Here is a 19,309-nt window from a genome sequence, read left to right on the forward strand (position 1 = left end):
ATTTAGCACGGCGAATCCACCTGACTTGCACATATTTGGACTGTGGGAGGAAAACAGAGAACCCAGAGGAAACCGTGTCAGAGAAAGTGCAAACTCCACATGGACAGACATCCGAGGCTGGAATTGAACCTGGGTTGCTGGCGCGCTGAGGCAAGCTTGCAAACTACTGTGACACCGGATTGCAGCCTCCTGGACTCTGCACTGCACAGATTCACCGTGTAGGACAATCTCTGGGGTCTCTGACAGCCTCTTTTTTGTTTTACAATGAAATACACAGTTCTTAAAATTTAGAGTAGTCAATTATTTTTCCAATTTATGGTGATTAATCCACCTACCTCTCACATCTTTGAGTTGTGGGGTGAGACTCACGCAGAACCGGGGAGAATGTGCAAACTCCACGCGGCCAGTGACCCGGGGTCGCAATGTGGACTGGGAACTTCAGGAAATTAGGAGAGCAAAAACGGTACATGAAAGGATACAGGCAGGTAAAATGAACGAACGTCCTAAGTAATTTTACCAGCTCATTACGGGTCAAAGAATAACTCGGGAAATAGCCGGAAAACATGGGCTATCGCTTCTCGGCCTTTTGGTTCAGATCAAGTGTAGTATCTGTTCTTATCAGTTTAATATCTTGTATGTCCCCTTCGGGGGACCGAATATTAAATTGATTTTTGGGACACGGAGATGGTTCAGGGGCTTTCTTGCTCCGCTCCAGGCATCAACCTGGTCTTGCAATGTTTCCAGGAATGGTGCCTTCACCCCGCTTTGGGCACAAATAGTGCAAAAGCAGAAAATGGCGCAAAACCTGGCTTCCCCTCTCCTGTCTTGTCCAGTTGTCTCATCCTGACCAATTGAAAAAATTTCAGGCTCCAGAGCATTGCTAGCTTTTCTGCTGGCGGGCGCTTCGCGCACTAATGTCGTGAGCCTATGGGCTCGCGGACTTGCGGCAGCCAGGCTCCGTTTTCAGCTGATATGCCAAACAGATTTCCTGCTGCTTTTTACAGGCCACTCACCCTCACCCTCGGATGCCGACTTGCCTTCTCCTCACTTCAGTTACCACATCCCTTCATCCTGCACAACGGGGAAGTGTGGCGACAGACTGAACGGCATCCTGATTTGGATGTAGGTATACCTTCACGGCGTCTCTTTTCGTTCTCGTGACTCCACGACCAACACGCCAGGGTGGAGCTCAGGGAGACTAGACATTTCCCCCTGTTGGATTCCGCCAGTACTTGCTGCTTGCACGGATTGCCCTTTGTTCGGCAAAGGTGGAGATTTCTTCGACTCCCTCCGTTGGGTGTCACTGGGCCTTCACAGCGTCTCCATTTAATCTGGTGACGACAGGGGGCGGCTTGCCAGACGATGTCTTCCTGTTGTGTTTTACTGGTTCTGCATGCACAGACTCCACCGTGCTCGGCCAAGCTGGAGGTCTCTTGACCAACAGTGACCGTAGACTAAAAGTTCCAAAGCACGGTCGAGCGCAGCAAGGTGCTCCTGAAAGTCGGTGGACGAGGAGGACAAGAGCCATAGCCGGAAAATATTGGCTATCGCTTCTCGGCCTTCTGGCTGAGATCAAGTGTAGTCTCATTTGATCGAGGGAAGCTGAGGATCTCGATGACGATCGTGGATTGGAGAACTCGGAGGGATTGAAGTCGTCAAAGAGGAAACGTTTGGAGCCCGGCTGCTATTGGTGGATCTACATACTGGCCTAAACTTCTGGTTTAGGCCTAACGCCGATACAGTTCAGACCCAACGTACGAGCTATGGATGCAGCTGCATCCCGACCACCAGGCTGGGGAGTGCGAAACACTGTCCGAGTCACAGTGAAGAAAACGGAAGGAGAGTCACCTGTGGACAGGAAACATTTCGTGAAGAGGGTGCTGCTCGAGTGTTGAGGGTTTAAAGCAACAGAGATCTTCTGCTTGCAAAACTTCCCCAACAATGTTTGTTTTGATGTCACCTTCAAGAGCGTCGCAGCGTGCATCAAATTCTTGATTGTCTTCAAGGAAAATGGTAACCAGAGTCCCTTGTCGATCCTGACTGCGGATCCTCTGTTTACGCTAACGTCGCAGCGAAATCGGGTTGTTACACTGCACACGTACAACCCCCACGTCCCTGTGTCTGATGTGCCTACGTTCCTCGCCAGGTACGCTGAACTGAAAAGTGACAGCGTGCAAGTGAAAGACACCTTCGGCATCTGGACAAGTGAGCACCAGGTCAAGGTGACTCTATGAACAGACAGCAAATGAACCATCCTGCATCCCCCCTCCAGTTTCGCTATTGGAGTAAATCGTGGCTACCTCTACTACGTGGGACAGCCACGAGTATGCCACACCTGTGGCAAAACGGGGCATGTTGCAGCAAACTGCAGTGTGACCTTCTGCAAAAACTGCAGGCAGGAGTGACACATGACTAAGGAATGCAAGGAAGGCAAGTACTGCAACCTGTGTGAGGAGGCCGGCCATCTTTACAGGGCCTGCCCGAAACGCGGGGCGACATACGCTCAAATCATCAGCAGCGGAGTTAAAAAGGCGACCAGAGAGGAGGTGCATACACCCTCCACCGAAAAAGACACCACGGCTCAGAATGAGGAAAAGCAACAGAAGGGCCCCCAACAAAAAGAGGAGGACCCAGCACCTCCTGACAACCCAGCCCCAGCCCCATCTGATGAGGAACACTCAATGGAAGAGTAAGAGGATGGGACAAAGAATAAAGAGCCCTGGGAAACAGTGAACAGGGACAAACGAAAGCGGAAACAAAAAAACAAACTGAAGAACCCCACGAGGGGTAGTGGCAAAAAGCGACACCTTTCAGCCGGCGCACTCAGCGCCGACACCTCATCCGATGAGGGAAAACAGGACAAGAACCGGCCTCAAATAAACAGACAAAGCACCAACGTGGAACGGGAGGCACAGACCCTCCAGACCACCGACCGGGAAGAAAACAAGGTCACAGACCAACCCCCGATAGTAACGAGCAGCAACAACCCAGGTGAAGACCGGCCTGCAACCCCAACACCTACTGACTGCCACGACGAACCCCAGGAATACACCCCCCCCCCCCCAATGCATCTGCATCAAAACCACGGGGCCAGTACGGACCAGAACACCTTCCTCAGCCCTGCACCTGTGCTAAAGTTTGCGAGCACGACCGGCATGCTGGGGAACATTCAACAGCTGGAACAGCCAACTGTATAGACTCTGGACTCTTGAGACTGGTAAATCTACCTTTTTATAATGGGTTTAAAAAATGCATCCATAAATGTGCGAAGCATCAAAGATACTTTTCGGTCTGTAGCCACACTAAACTATTTGGCAAATGCAAAAGCTGACCTACTGTTCCTGCAGGAGTGCGGAATTCCGCACCTCAGCAACTACAGGCGCTGGCCGAGCTGGTGGTCCCACGGACCATCCATCTGGTCAGGAGGAAACGACTGCCGCTCCTCCGGCCTGGGTATTCTGCTGCGGGGAGGCAACTTCACCATCTCTGACGTTAAGGAGGTGGTGGGCGGGCGCCTCCTCGTAGCAGACGTGAAATACAAAAACAGCCCTCTCAGACTTTTTAATGTGTACGCCCCGGCCGTAAAAAGTGAGCGGCTGACAGTCCTTCAGCAACTCCCACTGCTGTTGGCCACCTCCAAGCCGGTCATCCTGGGTGGTGACTTCAACTGCATCATCGATGCGGCTGGACGATCCAGTAAAGCCGACAGCAAACTAGACGCTACGTCCAGACTCCTGATGGAAACGGTAAAAGACGCCAAGCTGCTCGACGTCTGCAGCAACCCTGCAAACGGCGCGCAGCGTAGATACACATGGTCATGGCCAGACGGGTCCGTCAGCTCCAGGATAGACTTCTTTTTTGTTTCCCGAGCTTTCACGGTCAGGTCCACCGACGTAACGCCGGTGTTCTTCTCTGACCACTGCCTCCTACTGGCCGACTGCCACCTGCAGGAAGACCAGGGGGTAGGCAGGGGGACATGGAAGCTAAATGTAAAACTGCTGACCCCTGAGAACATCGAGGAACTCAGGAGGGATTACAAAGGTTGGAGAACCGTGAAACCCCTCTTTGAGGCCCCACATCTCTGGTGGGAAGCAATCAAGGGGAATATCAAGAGGTTTTTCATCCTCAAGGGCGTTCAAAAGGTGAGAGAGAGACGAGGGGTCATGTCCAGGATCCAGAAAAGTATGCAAAATTTGCTCCAGCTGCAGTCGATGGGGGTAGATGTCAAGGAGGATCTCCAAGAGGTGAAAAGCCAGCAAGCCTCGGATGCCTCCAAGGTTATCTTCCGTTCCAGAGTCCGCTCCGTGGAGCAGGACGAAAAGTGCTCACGCTTCTTCTTCCAAAAGGTGCACAGAGACACCTCTGTGATCAGCAGCCTGAAGGAAGAAGATGGCTCTGAAAAGTCAGCGCAGTCTGACATCCTGAGGATCAGCCAATCCTTTTATGCCGGACTGTATGACCTGAAGCCAACAGATAGCACTGTTTCCCAGACTTTCCTGTCGACTATCACGGAGGTCATAGGCGACAGCGAGCTGGAAAACCTGGACAAACCACTAACTCTGGACGAGCTGACAAAGGCCGCCAAGTCCTTCGAGACGAGTAAAACTCCCGGAAGCGACGGCTTACCGGTTGAGTTGTATTCGGCTCTGTGGGACTGGATGGGCCCAGACCTGCTGGAAGTGTACGAGAGTATGCTTCTGGAAGGCAGCATGTCAGAGTCCATGAGGAAAGGCATCATCACCCTCATCTACAAACAGAAGGGGGAAAGGGAAGAAATTCGAAATTGGCGACCCATTTCACTGTTGAATGTGGACTACAAAATTCTAGCAAAGGTCATCGCCAATCGGGTCAGGTCTGCTCTGGAGTCGGTGATCCACCCTGACCAGACCTGTGCTGTACCCGGCAGGAAGATCTCTGATAGCCTCGCGCTACTCAGGGATACGATCGCCTACGTGCAGGACAGGGGGGTGGACACTTGCCTCATCAGCCTTGACCAGGAGAAGGCTTTTGACAGAATATCGCACACCTACATGATGGATGTGCTCTCCAAAATGGGGTTTGGGGAGGGAATTCGCAATTGGATCAAACTGCTCTACACAAACATCTATAGCGCAGTCTCAATCAATGGGTGGGAATCAGAAAAGTTCCAGATCAGATCTGGAGTCAGGCAGGGCTGCCCTCTCTCCTCTGCCCTTTTTGTGTGCTGCATAGAACCTTTTGCCGAGTCCATCAGGAGGGATCCGGGTATAAGAGGAGTGACGATCCCAGGCAGTGGAGGCATGCAAGTCAAGGCCTCCCTGTACATGGACGACGTTGCCGTCTTCTGCTCGGATCCCGCGTCTGTGCGCAGGCTCTTGACCACCTGCGACCAGTTTGAACTGGCCTCGGGAGCCAAGGTAAACCGTGGCAAGAGCGAGGCCATGTTCTTTGGGAACTGGGCCGACCGGTCCTTTGTCCCCTTCACTGTCAGGTCAGATTACCTGAAGGTGCTGGGGATATGGTTCGGATCTGCTGGGGCGTGCACCAAAAACTGGGAGGAGCGCCTAGGAAAGGTAAGACAGAAACTGGGCTGGTGGGAGCAACGCTCCCTCTCCATTGCGGGCAAAACCCTGGTCATCAGGTGTGAGGTACTCTCGGTGTTGCTGTACGTGGCGCAGGTCTGGCCCATAACCCGACCCTGCGCCACAGCAGTCACCCGGGCCATCTTCAAATTTATCTGGCGATCCAAGATGGACCGTGTCCGAAGGGACACCATGTACAAACCTCTGGAGAAGGGAGGGCGGAACGTACCCAACGCCTCCCTCATCCTGCTGGCCACCTTTGTGTCCAGCTGCATCAAGCTGTGCGTGGACCCCCAGTATGCAAACACCAAGTGTCACTACATACTGAGGTTCTACCTGTCCCCGGTGTTGCGAAGGATGGGCCTGGCCTCATTGCCGCGGAACGCTCCAAGTAGTTGGACCGTACCGTACCACCTGTCCTTTGTGGAAAAGTTTTTGAAGGAAAACACCTTTGACCACAAGGCAATGAAGCAGTGGTCAGCACGTAATGTCCTCGAGGCCCTCAGGGAAAAGGAGACCGTGGAGGACGTTGGATGGTTCCCTGAGCAGACTGCCAGAGTCATCTGGCAGAACGCCTCATCACCAGAACTTTCAAACAAGCACCAAGACCTAGCTTGGCTGGTGGTGAGAAAGGCCCTCCCTGTCAGATTCTTCATGCACACCCGAAGGCTCTGCACCAATGCACGCTGCCCTCGGAGTGGCTGTGGGGGAAATGAGACGGTCACACACCTCCTTGTGGAATGTGCCTTTGCAAAGAAGGTCTGGAGAGAGATGCAGTGGTATTTGTCAAGGTTTATCCCAAACAGATCTGTGACACAGGACTCTGTGCTCTACGGACTGTTTCCAGGGACACACACCGAGACAAATATCAACTGCTGCTGGAAGGTCATCAACTCGGTAAAAGACGCTCTTTGGTCTGCCCGAAACTTGCTGATCTTCCAGTGCAAAGAATTGTCCTCGACCGAGTGTTGCAGACTGGCACATTCCAAGGTCCAGGACTACGTGCTGAGGGACGCACTCAAGCTTGGGGCAGCTGCCGCCAAGGCGCAATGGGGAAAGACCACTGTGTAAAGTCTTTCCAGCAAATGTACACCGAGGGGCGGGTAACAGTGTAAAGCCCCTCGGTCGGGGCAACCAACACTCCAATGTATAAAACAAACATGCCACTGTAAATATTTAAGAAGGAATTGTAATGTAAAGAGTGATATGTATACGACAATATCAAAAGTGAATGAAAGAAAGTCAAGGCAACATGTAACCCTGCCGGAAATGTACAGTCAAGACAATTTGAAATGTTTCTGTAATGCTCATGATAAATTTTTATGAATAAAGTATATTTTTTTGAAAAAAAAAAAAAAAAAAAAATCTGTTCTTATCAGTTTAATATCTGATATGTCCTCAATCTGGGGACCGAATATTAAATTGATCTTTAGGACTCGGAGATGGTTCAGGGGCTTGCTCCTTCCGCTCCACGCATCAACCTGGTCTTGCAGTGCTTCCAGGAATGGTGCCCTCTCCCCGCTTTGGGGCGCAACATGTATAAAAGCAGAAAATGCCGCAAAACCTGGCTTACCCTTTTCTCTCTTGTCCAGTTGTCTCATCCTGACCAATTTAAGGCCTTTCAGGCTCCAAAGCATTGCTAGCTTTCCTGCTGGCGGGAGCTTCGTGCACGAATGTTGTGTAAATCAAATGCGTTTAAACAGTGCCCTACCGGAAACTAAATGCATTTAAAAAATGCCATGAAGTAAATCAAATGCATTCAAACAGTGCCCTCCAGTGAGCCAAATATATTAAATCGTGATTTATAGTAAATTAATTGCATTTAAACAGTGCCTGACAGTAAATCAAAAGTATTTAAATTTGCGCCTTGGAATAAATTAAATGCGTTTACACAGTGTCCGACACGAAATCAAACGCATTGAAACAATGCCCTCCAGTAAGTCAAGTGCATTTAAACAGTGCCCGGCAGCAAACTAAAGGCATTTAAACAGTGCCCTGCAGTAAATCAAATGCATTTAAACTGCCCGACAGTAAATCAAATGTATTTAAACAGTGCCCCCGAATACATCCAAAGTATTTAAACAGTGTACTGCAGTGAATAAAATATAATTAAATAGCGCACAACAGTCCATCAAATGCATTTAAACATTGCCCTCGAGTCAATTAAATGCATTTAAACAGTGCCCTACAGTAAATCAAATGCATTTGAACAGTGGCCTAAAATAAATCAATTATATCTAAACGGTGCCAAATGTATTTAAACAGTTCTTTATAGTAAATTAAATGCATTTAAACAGTGCCGACAATGAATCAAATGTATTTAAACAGTGCCCCGACAGTCAATCAAATGCGTTTAAACACTGCGCAAGAGTAAAACAAATACTTTTAAACAGTGCACCACAGTAAATCAAATGCATTTAAACAGTGCCCTACAGTAAATCAAATGCATTTAAACAGTGCCCTACAGTAAATCAAATGCATTTAAACAGTGCCCAACAGTAAATCAAATGCATTTTGTTCCCTACAGTAAACTAATTGCATTTAAATAGTGCCCGATACTCAAATGCATTTAAACATTGCCCTCCTGTGAATCAAAAGCATTTAAACAGTGTTCTACGTTAAATCAAATGCATTTAAACAGTGCCCTACAGTAAACCAAATGCATTTAAACAGTGACATAGTAAATCAAATGTTTTTAAACAGGCGCTACAATAAATCAAATGCATTTAAACAGTATCCTACAGTGAACTAAATGCATGTTTAAAATGCCCTGCAGTGAATCAAATGCATTTAAACAGTGCCCTACAGTATACGAAATGCTTTTAAACAGTTTCTGACAGTTAACTGAATGCATTTAAAGAGTGCCCAACACTCAAATGCATATAAGTAGTGCCCTACAGTAAATTAAATGAATGTAAACAGTGCCCTGTTGTAAAGCAAATGCGTTTAAATAGTGCGGTGAAGTAAATGAAATGCATTTAAACTGTGCCCTACAATAAATCAAACGCATTTTAACAGTGCCCATAGTAAATCAATGCATTTAAACAGTGCCCTACAGGAAATTAAATGCATTTATACAGTGCCCTACAGTAAACCAAATGCATTTAAACAGTGCCCTATAGTCAATCAAATGTATTTAAACAGTGCCCTACAGTCAAACGGACCTTATTTAAACAGAGCCTTACAGTAACACACCAATTAAAAGTGCCCTACTGTAATCGGACTTAAAATGTGCCCGATAATAAATCATGTTTTTAAACATTAAACATGTTTATGTAAAGCCAATTGCTTTGGAGACCTAAAAAACAACTTTCCCGAGGCCAGTATATGCCCTTCATAAAACTGAACTGGATCCAGCCAAAATAATACTGTTCCATATTTCTATCCAGCATATTAATTCTGCTCCATTTTAATATGCAGCCATATTAAAACGGCTCCATATTAATACTGTTCCATATTAATACTCTTCCACATTAATACTGTTCCATATTAATACTGTTCCATATTCGTGCTGCTTCATTTTAAGACCGTTACAAATGAGTACTGTTCCCTATTAATGTCCAGCATATAAACATTGTTCCATATTAATTTTCGCTCATATTATAACTTTTCCATATTAGTAGTGTTCCATATTAATACTGTTCTATATGATTACTGTTACATATTAATATCCAGCCATGTTAAAGCTGTTCCATATTAGTACTGTTCCATATTAATATCTGGCCATTTTAATATCCGGCTATATTAACACTGTTCCATACTAATACAGTTCCATATTAACATCCAGTCACATTCCATATTAATAATAATTATCTTTGTCACAAGTAGTCTTACATTCACACAACAACGAAGTTACTGTGAAAAGCCCTTCGTCGCCACATTCTGGCGCCTGTTCGGGGACACAGAGGGAGAATTCAGAATGTCCAATTCACCTAACAAGCACGTCTTTCGGGCCTTGTGGGAGGAAACCGGAGCACCCGCAGGAAATGCACGCAGACACCGGGAGAACATGCAGGCTCCGCAAAGAGAGTGACCCAATCTAGGAATCAAATCTGGGACCCTGGAGCTGTGAAGATATGGTTCCATATTAATACTGTTCCATATTAGTACTGTTCCATATTAATATTCAGCCATATCAATACTATTCCATATTAATACGGTTCCAAGTTAATATGCAGCCATATTAATACTGCTCCATATGAATAATGTTCCATATTAATATCCAGCCACATTAATGCTGTTCCATACCAATATGGTTCCATATTAATATGCAGCCAGATTAATACGTTTTTGCTCAATGCCTGCTACCCCGCCCCCCCACATGGAGGTTGGACATGGCCCGACTTGCCCAGAATGCTTTGTGCAAGAAAATATCACAGGCCACAGATGACTATATTATTAATAACTAGAATGGGGAAGTCCCGCCCTTCACGCTCTGGGAGGCCACGAAGGCTGAGATCAGGGGTGATATCATGGCCAAGAACGCACGTAGAGACAAGGTAGAGAGGGCGGCTAGGCGACAGTTGTGGACTCCATACTGGAGGTAGACAGGCGATACTCTGAGGGCCCGACCAAAGAACTCCTGGCGGAGAGGAAAAAGCTACAAATGGACTTTGATCTGCTCTCCACGAGGGAAGCATTGCAGCAACTCCGCCAGGTACGGGAGACCCTTTACGAACACGGAGATAAAGCCAGCCACTGCTGGTTCGCCAGCTGAGAAAGCAGGCAGCCACGGGGGTAATAGCTCAGATTAGAAGCAGCAGACCGAATCCAGTGGCAGAGCCAAAAAATGTCTACGAGGCATTTGAGACCTTCTACCGGGGGCTATTCACCTACAAGCCCTCAGCTTAGGGATGAAACAGTTCATCGATGGATGGGACACGCCAGTTGTGAGACAGGCTGAAAATGGGACTGGAAGCACCTGTAAAACTGGGAGAAGGATAGCGCAGTGGTGAGCCCTCGTTCCTCATGGTCCCGCCCGCCCCACACATCCCTGTGACGATGGATGTGGCTGTCCTGCAACCCAGTTGTGTGTAGAAGCTGGGATTCGTCTTTCTGGAGCGCAGGAGGTTAGGGGGAATTTAAACAAGTCTTCAACGTCATAAAGATTTTTTTTTAATGATAGAAATGGATAGATCCTCTGCCCCCAATTGCTCGACTGCATAAATCCCACCTTAGTTAGTGTCCCAATCCACCGGACTTTCCACAATACCATATCCAGCTATGCTCAGGAAGAATAATTGTTTTCCTATCCAGCCGACTGTTCTATATTGAAGAAGCTGGTGAACTTTAGAAGGACAATTCTGCCTTCCTATCCACACTGCTGTTCACACATCAGTGCACTACGTCGAGATATACTTTGGACTGACTTTTCTGTGTCATTTTTGGCTCTATTGTTCATAAAAACAGATCAAGCTGAGCTGTACGAGATCTGCGTGTCGCCAGTGCGCTCTGCTGAACACATCTAGATATAGTCTGGAGTAATATTTCGCTCTTCCGTTCTAACCTGGTGCTCCAACGGACACATGCACCTGCCCTGCAGCCGAACATGTATGTGTTTCATTTCCCAACCACTGTCCACACCCACTGACCCAAGCTGTACTTCAGAAGCCAATCTGCCTGTGCCATTCGCCTTGGATTGTTTCGAAATCCCACGTCAGGCTCGAATGCAGGTTACGATTCTTTATAGAATCATAGAATCCCTACAGAGCGGAAGGCGGGTCATTCGGCCCAACGAGTCTGCACCAGCCCTTAGAAAGAGCAACCTATTTAAGCCCACACCGCCACCCTATCCACATTCCCGCAACCCAAACTAACCTAAAGGGCAATTTAGCACGGCGAATCCACCTGACTTGCACATATTTGGACTGTCGGAGGAAAACAGAGAACCCAGAGGAAACCGTGTCAGAGAAAGTGCAAACTCCACATGGACAGACATCCGAGGCTGGAATTGAACCTGGGTTGCTGGCGCGCTGAGGCAAGCGTGCAAACTACTGTGACACCGGATTGCAGCCTCCTGGACTCTGCACTGCACAGATTCACCGTGTAGGACAATCTCTGGGGTCTCTGACAGCCTCTTTTTTGTTTTACAATGAAATACACAGTTCTTAAAATTTAGAGTAGTCAATTATTTTTCCAATTTATGGTGGCTAATCCACCTACCTCTCACATCTTTGAGTTGTGGGGTGAGACTCACGCAGAACCGGGGAGAATGTGCAAACTCCATGCGGCCAGTGACCCGGGGCCGGGGTCGCAATGTGGACTGGGAACTTAAGGAAATTAGGAGAGCAAAAACGGTACATGAAAGGATACAGGCAGGTAAAATGAACGAACGTCCTAAGTAATTTTACCAGCTCATTAAGGGTAAAAGGATAACTCGGGAAATAGCCGGAAAACATGGGCTATCGCTTCTCGGCCTTTTGGTTCAGATCAAGTGTAGTATCTGTTCTTATCAGTTTAATATCTGGTATGTCCCCTTCGGGGGACCGAATATTAAATTGATTTTTGGGACACGGAGATGGTTCAGGGGCTTTCTTGCTCCGCTCCAGGCATCAACCCGGTCTTGCAATGTTTCCAGGAATGGTGCCTTCACCCCGCTTTGGGCACAAATAGTGCAAAAGCAGAAAATGGCGCAAAACCTGGCTTCCCCTCTTCTGTCTTGTCCAGTTGTCTCATCCTGACCAATTAAAAAAATTTCAGGCTCCAGAGCATTGCTAGCTTTTCTGCTGGCGGGCGCTTCGCGCACTAATGTCGTGAGCCTATGGGCTCGCGGACTTGCGGCAGCCAGGCTCCGTTTTCAGCTGATATGCCAAACAGATTTCCTGCTGCTTTTTACAGGCCACTCACCCTCACCCTCGGATGCCGACTTGCCTTCTCCTCACTTCAGTTACCACATCCCTTCATCCTGCACAACGGGGAAGTGTGGCGACAGACTGAACGGCATCCTGATTTGGATGTAGGTATACCTTCACGGCGTCTCTTTTCGTTCTCGTGACTCCACGACCAACACGCCAGGGTGGAGCTCAGGGAGACTAGACATTGCCCCCTGTTGGATTCCGCCAGTACTCGCTGCTTGCACGGATTGCCCTTTGTTCGGCAAAGGTGGAGATTTCTTCGACTCCCTCCGTTGGGTGTCACTGGGCCTTCACAGCGTCTCCATTTAATCTGGTGACGACAGGGGGCGGCTTGCCAGACGATGTCTTCCTGTTGTGTTTTACTGGTTCTGCATGCACAGACTCCACCGTGCTCGGCCAAGCTGGAGGTCTCTTGACCAACAGTGACCGTAGACTAAAAGTTCCAAAGCAAGGTCGAGCGCAGCAAGGTGCTCCTGAAAGTCGGTGGACGAGGAGGACAAGAGCCATAGCCGGAAAATATTGGCTATCGCTTCTCGGCCTTTTGCCTGAGATCAAGTGTAGTCTCATTTGATCGTGGGAAGCTGAGGATCTCGATGACGATCGTGGATTGGAGAACTCGGAGGAATTGAAGTCGTCAAAGAGGAAACGTTTGGAGCTTGGCTGCTATTGGTGGATCGATATACTGGCCTAAACCTCTGGTTTAGGCCTAACGCCGATACAGTTCAGACCCAACGTACGAGCTATGGATGCAGCTGCATCCCGACCACCAGGCTGGGGAGTGCGAAACACTGTCCGAGTCACAGTGAAGAAAACGGAAGGAGAGTCACCTTTGGATCGGATACTCTTCGTGAAGCGGGTGCTGCTCGAGTGTTTAAAGCAACAGAAATCTTCTCCTTGCAAAACTTCCCCAAGAATGGCTTCTTTGATGTCACCTTCAAGAGTGGCGCAGCGTGCATCAAATTCTTGAACGTCTTCAAGGAAAAAGGTAACCAGAGTCCCCTGTCGATCCTGACTGCGGAGCCTCTGTTTACGCTACCGGCACAGCGAAATCGGCTTGTTACACTGCACACCTACAACCCCCACGTCCCTGTGTCTGATGTGCTCACGTTCCTCGCCAGGTACGCTGAGCTGAAAGTGACAGCGTGCAAGTGAAAGACACCTTCGGCATCTGGACAAGTGAGCACCAGGTCAAGGTGACCCTAAGAACGGACAGCAACGGAGCCATCCTGCATCCCCCCTCCAATTTCGCTATTGGAGTAAATCGTGGCTACCTCTACTACGTGGGACAGCCACGAGTATGCCACGCCTGTGGCAAAACGGGGCATGTTGCCGCAAACTGCAGTGTGACCTTCTGTAAAAACTGCAGGCAGGAGGGACACATGACTAAGGACTGCAAAGAAGACAAGTGCTGCAACTTGTGTGGGGAGGCCGGCCATCTTTACAGGGCCTTCCGAAACGCGGGGCGACATACGCTCAAATCATCAGCAGCGGAGTTAAAAAGGCGACCAGAGAGGAGGAGCATACACCCTCCACCGAAAAAGACACGACGGCACAGAATGCGGAAAAGCAACAGAAGGGCCCCCAACAAAAAGAGGAGGCCACAGCACGCCCTGACAACCCAGCCCCATCTGATGAGGAACATTCAATGGAAGAGGAAGAGGAGGGGACAAAGAATAAAGAGCCCTGCGAAACCGTGAACTGGGACAAACGAAAGAGAAGACAAAAAAACAAACTGAAGAATCCCCGAGGGGTAGCGGCAAAAAGCGACACCTCTCAGCAGGCGCACTTAGCGCTGACACCTCATCCGATGAGGGAAAACAGGACAAGAATCGGCCTCAAATAAAGAGGCAAAGCACCAACGTGGAACGGAAGGCACAGACCCCCCAGACCACCGACCGGGAAGAAAACAAGGTCACAGACCAACCCCCGATAGTAACGAGCAGCAACAACCCAGGTGAAGACCGGCCTGCAACCCCAACACCTACTGACTGCCACGACGAACCCCAGGGCTACACCCCCCCCCCCCAATGCATCTGCATCAAATCCACGGGGCCAGTAAGGACCAGAACAGCTTTCTCAGCCCTGCAACTGTGCTAAAGTTTGCGAGCACCACCGGCATGCTGGGGAACATTCAACAGCTGGAACAGCCAACTGTATAGACTCTGGACTCTTGAGACTGGTAAATCTACCTTTTTATAATGGGTTTAAAAATTGCATCCATAAATGTGCGAAGCATCAAAGATACTTCGCGGTGTGTAGCCACACTCAACTATTTGGCAAATGTAAAATCTGACCTACTGTTCCTGCAGGAGTGCGGAATTCCGCACCTCAGCAACTACAGGCGCTGGTCGAGCTGGTGGTCCCACGGGCCATCCATCTGGTCAGGAGGAAACGACTGCCGCTCCTCCGGCCTGGGTATTCTGCTGCGGGGAGGCAACTTCACCATCTCCGACGTTAAGGAGGTGGTGGGCGGGCGCCTCCTCGTAGCAGACGTGAAATACAAAAACACCCCTCTCAGACTTATTAATGTGTACGCCCCGGCCGTAAAAAGTGAGCGGCTGGCAGTCCTTCAGCAACTCCCACTGCTGTTGGCCACCTCCAAGCCGGTCATCCTGGGTGGTGACTTCAACTGCATCATCGATGCGGCTGGGCGATCCAGCAAAGCCGACAGCAAACTAGACGCTATGTCCAGACTCCTGATGGAAACGGTAAAAGACGCCAAGCTGCTCGACGTCTGCAGCAACCCTGCAGACGGCGCGCAGCGTAGATACACATGGTCACTGCCAGACGGGTCCGTCCGCTCCAGGATAGACTTCTTTTTTGTGTCCCGAGCTTTCACGGTCAGGTCCACCGACGTAACGCCGGTGTTCTTCTCTGACCACTGCCTCCTACTGGCCAACTGCCACCTGCAGGAAGACCAGGGGGTAGGCAGGGGGACATAGAAGCTAAATGTAAAACTGCTGACCCCTGAGAACATCGAGGAACTCAGGAGGGATTACAAAGGTTGGAGAACCGTGAAACCCCTCTTTGAGGCCCCACATCTCTGGTGGGAAGCAATCAAGGGGAATATCAAGAGGTTTTTCATCCTCAAGGGCGTTCAAAACTTAAGAGAGAGAGACGAGGGGTCATGTCCAGGCTCCAGAAAAGTATGCACAATTTGCTCCAGCTGCAGTCGATGGGGGTGGATGCCAAGGAGGATCTCCAAGAGGTGAAGAGCCAGCAAGCCTCGCTCTACACCTCGGAGGCCTCCAAGGTTATCTTCCGTTCCAGAGTCCGCTCCGTGGAGCAGGACGAAAAGTGCTCACGCTTCTTCTTCCAAAAGTTGCACAGAGAGACCTCTGTGATCAGCAGCCTGAAGGAAGAAGATGGCTCTGAAAAGTCATCGCAGTCTGACATCCTGAGGATCAGCCAATTCTTTTATGCCGGACTGTATGACCTGAACCCAACAGATAGCACTGTTTCCCAGGCTTTCCTGTCGACTATCACGGAGGTCATAGGCGACAGCGAGCTGGAAAACCTGGACAAACCACTAACTCTGGACGAGCTGACAAAGGCCGTCAAGTCCTTCGAGACGAGCAAAACTCCCGGAAGCGACGGCTTACCGGTTGAGTTGTATTCGGCTCTGTGGGACTGGATCGACCCAGACCTGCTGGAAGTGTACGAGAGTATGCTTCTGGAAGGCAGCATGTCAGAGTCCATGAGGAAAGGCATCATCACCCTCATCTACAAGCAGAAGGGGGAAAGGGAAGAAATTCGAAATTGGCGACCCATTTCACTGTTGAATGTGGACTACAAAATTCTAGCCAAGGTCATCGTCAATCGGGTCAGGTCTGCTCTGGAGTCGGTGATCCAGCCTGACCAGACCTGTGCTGTACCCGGCAGGGAGATCTCTGATAGCCTCGCGCTACTCAGGGATACGATCGCCTACGTGCAGGACAGGGGGGTGGACACTTGCCTCATCAGCCTTGACCAGGAGAAGGCTTTTGACACAATATCGCACACCTACATGATGGATGTGCTCTCCAAAATGGGGTTTGGGGAGGGAATTCGCAATTGGATCAAACTGCTCTACACAAACATCTATAGCGCAGTCTCAATCAATGGGTGGGAATCAGAAAAGTTCCAGATCAGATCTGGAGTCAGGCAGGGCTGCCCTCTCTCCTCTGCCCTTTTTGTGTGCTGCAGAGAACCTTTTGCCGAGTACATCAGGAGGGATCCGGGTATAAGAGGTGTGACGATCCCAGGCAGTGGAGGCATGCAAGTCAAGGCCTCCCTGTACATGGACGACGTTGCCATCTTCTGCTCGGATCCTGCTTCTGTACGCAGGCTCTTGACCACCTGCGACCAGTTTGAACTGGCCTCTGGAGCCAAGGTAAACCGGGGCAAGAGCGAGGCCATGTTCTTTGGGAACTGGGCCGACCGGTCCTTTGTCCCCTTCACTGTCAGGTCAGATTACCTGAATGTGCTGGGGATATGGTTCGGAGCTGCTGGGGCCTGCACCAAAAACTGGCAGGAGCGCTTAGTCAAGGTAAGACAGAAACTAGGCTGGTGGGAGCAACGCTCCCTCTCCATTGCGGGCAAAACCGTGGTCATCAGGTGTGAGGTACTCTCGGTGCTACTGTACGTGGCGCAGGTCTGGCCCATAACCAGACCCTACGCCACCGCAGTCACCCGGGCCATCTTCAAATTTTTCTGGCGATCCAAGATGGACCGTGTCCGAAGGGACACCATGTACAAACCTCTGGAGAAGGGAGGGCGGAACGTACCCAACGCCTCCCTCATCCTGTTGGCTACCTTTGTATCCAGCTGCATCAAGCTGTGCGTGGACCCCCAGTATGCAAACACAAAGTGTCACTACATACTGAGGTTCTACCTGTCCCCGGTGTTACGAAGGATGGGCCTGGCCTCATTGCCGCGGAACGCTCCAAGTAGTTGGACCGTGCCATACCACCTATCCTTCGTGGAAAAGTTTTTGAAGGAAAACACCTTTGACCACAAGGCAATGAAGCAGTGGTCAGCATGTCATGTCCTCGAGGCCCTCAGGGAAAAGGAGACCGTGGAGGACGTTGGATGGTTCCCTGAGCAGGCTGTCAGAGTCATCTGGCAGAACGCCTCATCACCAGAACTTTCAAACAAGCACCAAGACCTAGCTTGGCTGCTGGTGAGAAGGGCCCTCCCCGTCAGGTTCTTCATGCACACCCGAAGGCTCTGCACCAATGCACGCTGCCCTCGGAGTGACTGTGGGGGAAATGAGACGGTCACACACCTCCTTGTGGAATGTGCCTTTGCAAAGAAGGTCTGGAGAGAGATGCAGTGGTATTTGTCAAGGTTTATCCCAAACAGATCTGTGACACAGGACTCTGTGCTCTACGGACTGTTTCCAGGGACACACACCGAGACAAATATCAACTGCTGCTGGAAGGTCATCAACTCGGTCAAAGACGCTCTTTGGTCTGCCCGAAACTTGCTGATCTTCCAGTGCAAAGAATTGTCCTCGACCGAGTGTTGCAGACTGGCACATTCCAAGGTCCAGGACTACGTGCTGAGGGACGCACTCAAGCTTGGGGCAGCTGCCGCCAAGGCGCAATGGGGAAAGACCACAGTGTAAAGTCTTTCCAGCAAATGTACACCGAGGGGCGGGTAACAGCGTAAAGCCCCTCGGTCTGGGCAACCAACACTCCAAATGTACAAAAAAAACTGGCACTGTAAATATTTAAGAAGGAATTGTAATGTAAAGAGTGATATGTTTATGACAATATCAACATTGAATGGAAGAAAGTCAAGGCAACATGTAACCCTGCCGGAAATGTACAGTCAAGACAATTTGAAATGTTTCTGTAATGCTCATGATAAATTTTTATGAATAAAGTATATTTTTTGAAAAAAAAAATAAATCTGTTCCTATCAGTTTAATATCTGATAGGTCCTCTATCTGGGGACCGAATATTAAATTGATTTTTGGGACTCGGAGATGGTTCAGGGGCTTGCTCCTTCCGCTCCACGCATCAGCCTGGTCTTGCAGTGCTTCCAGGAATGGTTCCTTCACCCTGCTTTGGGGCGAAAATGTATTAAAGCAGAAAATGTCGCAAAACCTGGCTTCCCTTTTTCTCTCTTGTCCAGTTGTCTCATCCTGACCTTCACGGCGTCTCTTTTAGTTCTCCTGACTCCACGACCAACACGCCAGGGTGGAGCTCAGGGAGACTAGACATTGCCCCCTGTTGGATTCCGCCAGTACTTGCTGCTTGCACGGATTGCCCTTTGTTCGGCAAAGCTGGAGGTTTCTTCGACTCCCTGCGTTGGGTGTCACTGGGCCTTCACAGCGTCTCCATTTCTTCTGCTGACGACAGTGGAAGGTGTGCCAGACGATGTCTCCCTGTTGTGTTTTACTGGTTCTGCCTGCACAGACTCCACAGTGCTCGGCCAAGCTGGAGATCTCTTGCCAACCGTGACCGTAGACTAAACGTTCCAAAGCACAGTCGAGCGCAGCAAGGTGCACCTGAATATCGGTGGGCAAGGAGGACAAGAGCCATAGCCTGGAAATATGGGTTATCGCTTCTCGGCCTTTTGGCTATGATCAACTGTATATTGGATCAAGAGAAGCTGAGGATTGCGATGTCGATCGTGGATTGGAGAACACGGAGGGATTGAAGTCTTCGAAGAGGAAACGTTTAGAATTTGGCTGCTATTGGGGGATCTACATGCTGGGCTAAGCCTCTGGGTTAGGCCTAATGCCGATACAGTTTGGACTCAACGTATGAGCTATGGCTGCAGCTGCATCCCGACCACCAGGCTGGGGTGTGCGAAACACTGTCCGAATCACAGCGAAGAAGGTGGAAGAGGAGTCACCTGTGGACCGAAACTTCTTCGTGAAGCGGGTGCTGCTCGAGCGCTGCG

At 49.6% G+C, this 19,309-nt stretch overlaps 3 non-coding genes and 1 pseudogene across 3 annotated transcripts; all 4 read left to right on the top strand.

Annotated features, from left to right (window-relative positions):
* Window positions 1-570: 570 nt before the first annotated feature.
* Window positions 571-760, top strand: LOC140397891 (U2 spliceosomal RNA). The gene has a single exon (XR_011937314.1). It is a non-coding gene; the product is annotated as a U2 spliceosomal RNA (small nuclear RNA).
* A 6,134-nt stretch (window positions 761-6,894) lies between these two features.
* On the top strand, window positions 6,895-7,079 carry LOC140397212 (U2 spliceosomal RNA). The gene has a single exon (XR_011936763.1). It is a non-coding gene; the product is annotated as a U2 spliceosomal RNA (small nuclear RNA).
* A 4,885-nt stretch (window positions 7,080-11,964) lies between these two features.
* Window positions 11,965-12,154, top strand: LOC140397870 (U2 spliceosomal RNA). Its single transcript, XR_011937293.1, has one exon. It is a non-coding gene; the product is annotated as a U2 spliceosomal RNA (small nuclear RNA).
* A 6,131-nt stretch (window positions 12,155-18,285) lies between these two features.
* LOC140397346 (U2 spliceosomal RNA) lies at window positions 18,286-18,462 on the top strand (annotated as a pseudogene).
* Window positions 18,463-19,309: the final 847 nt, after the last annotated feature.

Source organism: Scyliorhinus torazame, chromosome 20 (genome assembly GCF_047496885.1).
Source record: "Scyliorhinus torazame isolate Kashiwa2021f chromosome 20, sScyTor2.1, whole genome shotgun sequence".
NCBI lineage: Eukaryota > Metazoa > Chordata > Chondrichthyes > Carcharhiniformes > Scyliorhinidae > Scyliorhinus > Scyliorhinus torazame.